The sequence below is a fragment of the Aotus nancymaae genome, unplaced genomic scaffold, assembly GCF_030222135.1.
Source record: "Aotus nancymaae isolate 86718 unplaced genomic scaffold, 86718_ANA_hifiasm-v0.15.2.pri h1tg000210l, whole genome shotgun sequence".
In the NCBI taxonomy this organism is placed as follows: Eukaryota; Metazoa; Chordata; class Mammalia; order Primates; family Aotidae; genus Aotus; species Aotus nancymaae.
The window spans coordinates 2,242,520-2,248,519 of record NW_026988625.1 but is presented as its reverse complement, the minus strand read 5'-3'; positions in this window follow the sequence as shown (position 1 = coordinate 2,248,519).

Genomic DNA, 6,000 nt, shown 5'->3' with positions numbered 1-6,000 from the left:
TGTGTGTGTGTGTGTGTGTGTGTGTGTGTGTGTGTGTGTGTGTATGATGGAGTCTCACTCTGTCACCCAGGTTGGAGTCCAGTGGTGCGATCTCAGCTCACTGAAACTTCCGGCTGCTGGGTTCAAGCGATTCTCCCGCCTTAGCCTCTCAAATAGGTGGGATTATAGGTGTGTGCCACCATGCCTAGCTAATGTTTGTATTTTTAGTAGAGATGGGGTTTCACCTTGTTGGTGAGACGAATCTTGAACTCCTGACCTCAAATGATTGGCGGGCCTCAGCCTCATGTTCTGGAAAATTTTTCCTGACAAGAAAATTTTTCCTGACCCAAGCGGCACTCAGGGGATCGGAGGAACACACTTCATTACCCCGGCGGGCCCAGAAGGGTTCACACCCAAAAGTCTGGGCCCCGGCTAAGAATAGTACACAGTTTTTATAGGTAAAGGGGAAGGGAAGTAACTCAGGACTTTAGACATGCAGCAGGTTTTAGATGACGCGGCAGTTTTCCTTAAGGCTTTTCAGTTAGTAAGCAATGAGCTGAGCGCAGAAACAGAAAGAGGCAGTTACTAATAAAAACAGGGTCAGTTTTAAAAATAGGGACGGTTGCTGACAATGAGCTGACAAAATCCTGGGCAAAATATCCACTTCACCCAAAGTGTTGGGATTACAGCCCAGGCTCCTTTACTAACTTCTTAAATAAGGTACTTCATTTATTATTTTGGTTTTGTTTGTTTGTTTGTTTGTTTTTGAGACAGAGTCTCGCTCTGTCACCCAGGCTGGAGTGCAGTGGTGGGATCTTGGCTAACTCCAACCTCTGCCTCCCAAGTTCAAGCAGTTCTTATGCCTCAGCCTCCCAATCAGCTGAGATCACAGGTGCCCACCACCACACCTGCCTAATTCTTTTGTATTTTTAGTAAAGACAGGGTTTCACCATGTTGGCCAGGCTGGTCTTGAACTCCTGACCTCAGGTAATCCACCCATGTCGGCCTCCCAAAGTGCTGGGATTGCAGGCGTGAGCCACCTTGCCTGGCCTATTTATTTTGATTCATATTTTCTAATGTAACTACTTAAGCCACAGATTTTCCTCTGAGCCCTGCATTAGCTGTACCCGTAGGGTCTGATCTGCGCTGATTACAGCGTTACTTGAAGATGCTGCCCTTTGTGTGTTGATTCCCTCTCTGTAACAAGATGTTTCAAGAGCCAGCTGTAAGAGTCTCTGACTGGACTAGGAATGTACATTGGCTGGCTCTGCTGGTGGTGCAGAATGGATGTGGGGGCAGGGCCTGTGCAAGTCCACCAGGGCGAGATGAGCAGGGAGGGAGAGGAATGGGCTTCCTCCAGGGGCCTCAGGAACCAAGGAAGCCTCCACACTACCTCCAGGCAGGGTCAGATGTGCATTTTCCAAAGCTTATTGCATTATGAATGGGGAGTCCACTGCGGTGGTGCCGGCAGCAAAAAGACTGAAAAGAGATAAGGAAGTGGAACCAGGGCTGAACCACACAGCTGGAGGGGAGAGCGAGGGTTCCATGAGAAGCACAGGAGGAAGGCGAGGTGGGCACCGGAGAGCTTCCAGCTGCCTCAGGGCCGACTTCCATTTGGCACATGAGTCCAGAGTGCATGAAAACCTTGTCCAGGTGGAGAGGGTTGGGGGGTTGGTCAGGTATGTGGGTCTGAGACTCCAGACAGCTTGGCCAAAGCCAACATGGTGACACCAGTTCACAAGTGGTGACTGAGCCTTCTTGGGTGGGTGGCAGCCCCAGGGTTGGCCAAGGGTCCAGGGAGCGCACTCTCACTCTGCAGGTGAGTGAGAATCAGGCACCATGGAGCCAGGGTTGCACCCTGCTGGGGGCAACAGGAACCCCTTTTCCTCTCCCCAACACTCAGGGACAAAGTTATCATGCTCTGTGGGTGCCGCTGGGAGGCGCTGATGGGAGAGACTGGCCGGCCTTCCCAGGTGAGCTCCAGGCAGCCTCCCTGCGTCCTGGCCCGGGTGGGTGTGGTCGGGGAGCACAGAGCCAGGTTCCCACCATGGGGCACCTGAGGTTGGTGCCTAGCAGCCTCCTCCTTTGGTTCCCTTTTCCTTTTTGGCCCAAAGCGTTTGGGACAAGTGGCTGCTACTGACAGCTCTCAAGGTGGCCCCACAAACCTGAACCAACCACCTCTCCCAGCCCTCCCATGCCCATGAAGACTGCTCAGAGGGGCCCCATTAAGAGCTGGACCTGGGACCTTGGTTAAACTGCAAGGGGGGATGCTCTGTCACCCTGCAGGCCGTGCAGTTCAGCTGAAGCCACTGGGACCATGGCCTGGGAGCCCGTCTAGGGTGAGGCCACCACAGGGAGGGGCCTGATGGTGTGAGGTCGGCCTCTGGATCCCACCACACTGAAGCACCCCAGAGACTCCCTTCTCTCTAAACCCACCATTTCTGCACCCTGGACCTCGACCCAGCCCTGCTGTTTTCAAAGATGTGTTTTCTACTGACTCCCAAAGCCAGATCCCAGGAGAAGCTGGTGGTCTCGCATCTGCCTGAGTTCTGGCAGCAGCCCATGAGAGTCCGTGCTGATGGCAGGTCTGCCCAAGTGGTGGGCCGGCCTGGCCCCGTCATCTCAAAGTGAGTCACCTTTTGCCCCCAGACCCTCTTTCTAGCCTGCCACATCACCCCTTCCGGCCACAGTCAAGCCCAAATTAGGAATGAGCCCCATCCAGCCCCTCTCCCACACACAATCTCCAAAGTAATCCCTGGAACCCATGATTAGATCTTATATGGCAAAAGTGACTTTGAAGATGTGATTCAGTTAAGGGTTGGAGATGGGGAGATTATCCTGGACTATCGAGGTGGACCCACTATGCCGCCAAAATTCTCAAGTTGAAACCTAATCACCAATGTGAAAGTATTAGCAGGTGGGGCCTTTGGGATGTGGTTAGGTCATCAGGGTAGAGCTCTCATGAATGGGATTAGCGCCTTATAAAAGAGCTCCCAGAGGCTGGGCACAGTGGGAGGCACCTAGAGTCCCAGCTACTGAGGAGGCTGAGGCAGGAAGATCTTGGGTATAGGAGTGAGCTATGATTGCACCATCGCACTCCAGCCGTGGTGACAGAGCAAGACCCTGTCTCTAAAGTAAATAAATAAGAGAGACCCCAGAGAGCTAGCTAGCTCCTTCCACTATGTTAGTTAGAAGTTGCCATACATGAGGACATGTGCCCTCACAAGACATCAAATCTGCCAGCACCTTGATCTTGGACTTCCCAGCCCCCAGAACCATGAGCAATAAATTTCTGTCAAATGCTGTAAGCCACCCACTTTCCAGTATTTTTGTTATCTCAGCCCAGGCAGACTAAAACAACCTGCGACACATTTGGGGTGATGTAGGAACACCCAATGTTCCCAGGAACCAGTGAGGGGCAGGAGTCCCAGATCCCTCTAGCGAGATCCCCAGAGAGCGCCATGTACCCGCCTTGCAGCTGGAAAAGCTGTTTATGGAAGTTAGGGGCCTATTGGTTTAGAGCAGCTGTTCTCAGCCAGGGGGGATGTGGCACTGTCTTGAGACAGTTTTGGTTGTCATGACAGGGCATGTGTGGTAGGGGGCGCTACTGCATCACACAGGCACAACACGCTACAGTGTGGGGACAGCCCCCCAACAACAAAGAATCATTTCATCCAAAACATGGATGGGAGCCAGGTGCAGTGACTCACGCCTGTAATCCCAGCACTTTGGGAGGCCGAAGCAGGAGGACTGCTTGAAGCCAGGAGTTTGAGAACAGCCTGGGCAACATGGTGAAACCCCATCTCTACAAAAAAAAAAAAAAGCAAAAAATTAGTCGGGCGTGGTGACACACAACTGTCCTCCCAGCTACTTGGGGGTCTGAGGTGGAAGGATTGCTTGAGCCCAGGAGGTCAAGGCTGCAGTGGGCTAAGATTGCACTTCACGGGCCGGGTGCGGTGGCTCACGCCTGTAATCCCAGCACTTTGGGAGGCCGAGGCGGGTGGATCACGAGCTCAAGAGATCGAGACCATCCAGGTCAACATGGTGAAACCCCGTCTCTACTAAAAATGCAAAAAATTAGCTGGGCATGGTGGCACGTGCCTGTAATCCCAGCTACTCAGGAGGCTGAGGCGGGAGAATTGCCTGAACCCAGGAGGCGGAGGTTGCAGTGAGCCGAGATCGCGCCATTGCACTCCAGCCTGGGTAACAAGAGTAAAACTCCATCTCATAAGAAAAAAAGAAAAAAGAATCACTTGAACCAGGGAGGCAGAAGTTGTAGTGAGCTGGGATCACGCCACTGCACTCCAGCGTGGACAACAGAGCGAGACTCCATCTCATAAAAAAAAAAGAAAGAAAGAAAAAACGAGACTCTGTGGCAATAGATGCCAAATTATAAAGAGGACCCAAGACCAGGCCAGGCAAGGGTTTATTCATGCACCCCTGCACTTAAAGAATAAACTATGTCTTAACTACGGCTTTTCCTTTTTCTCCAGCAGGTAAACAAGCACTGGCCTGAAGCAACATTAATCCACTTTGCAGCTCATCCAGCTCACAAATGCTGACTCACTGATCCCCTGTTCCTCCGGCCGTAACTACAGCTCTGACATGAGACCAGTTTCAGTAACTTTCTCCTGATAAGAGATCATTGACCATGAACTGGCTTTGGCTGGTTTTCAGAGGCTGCTCACTTGCATGCCTTCAGGCCCTGAAAAGATATTTTGACGGATGGGGCCTAATTGTAAAGCATTTTATTTTATTTTATTTTTAATTAATTAATTATTTTTAGATAGAGACAGGGTTTCTCCATGTTGGTCAGGCTGGTCTCAAACTCCCAACCTCAGGTGATCTGCCTACCTCAGCCTCCCAAAGTACTGGGATTACAGGCATGAACCACCTCGCCCACCCCTTATTTTCTTTTTTTTTGAGATGGAGTCTCGCTCTGTCACCCAGGCTGGAGTGCAGTCGCATCATCTTGGCTCACCGCAACCTCTGCCTCCTGAGTTCAAGCAATTCTCCTGCCTAGGCCTTCTGAGTAGCTGGGATTACAGGCACCCGACACCATGCCCAGCTAATTTTTATATTCTTAGTAGAGTCAGAGTTTCACCATGTTAGCCAGGCTGGTCTCAAACTCCTGACCTCAAGTGATTCACCCACCTTAGTCTCCCAAAGTGCTGGGATTCTAGGCGTGAGCCACCGCACCCGGCCTTGTAGTACATTTTAATGTTAAGTCTCCACTGTCTCCATTCTACAGCAAACATGGGTCCTAGGTTACATGCATGTTCGTTCAATATACATGTGTCAGGACCTCCTTCATGAATATTCACAGCTCTCCCTGTAACCTGTTGAATATGTATGTTTAGCCAACCCCTTCAGCATACAGCTCCTGCCCCAACCTCTCCTCCTTAGAAGTGCCTGTCTCTGGTCTCTGCCAGAGGCTATGCTTTTGAAAGTGGCAGATGGCTCCCCTTTATAACAAATGAAGTTGCCACAGTGGCTCACGCCTGTAATCCCAGCACTTCGGGAGGCCGAGGCGGGCAGATCACTTGAGGTCAGAAGTTCAAGACCAGCCTGGCCACATGGTAAACCCGTCTCTACTAAAAATACAAAATGAGCCAGATGTGATGGCCTGTAATCCCAGCTACTCAGGAGGCTGAGGCAGGAGAATCGCTTGAACCTGGGAGGCAGAAGTTGCAGGGAGCTGAGATCGTGCCACTGCACTCCAGCCTGGGCAACAGAGTGAGACTCTGTCTCAAAGGAAAAAAAAACAAAAAAAAAAAGTCAGTCAGGGGATATGGGCAGAGCTTTAGGAAGAATAGCTAATGAATGCCAGGCTTAATACCTAGGTGATGGGTTGATCTGTGCAGCAAACCACCAAGACACGTTTATCTATGTAACAAGCCTGCACATCCAGCATATGGACCCCTGAACTTAAAATAAAAGTTGAAGAAAAAAAGAAGAAATAAAGTCTTGTCGGGCATGGTGGCTCACACCTGTAATCCCAGCACTTGGGGAGGCCGAGGA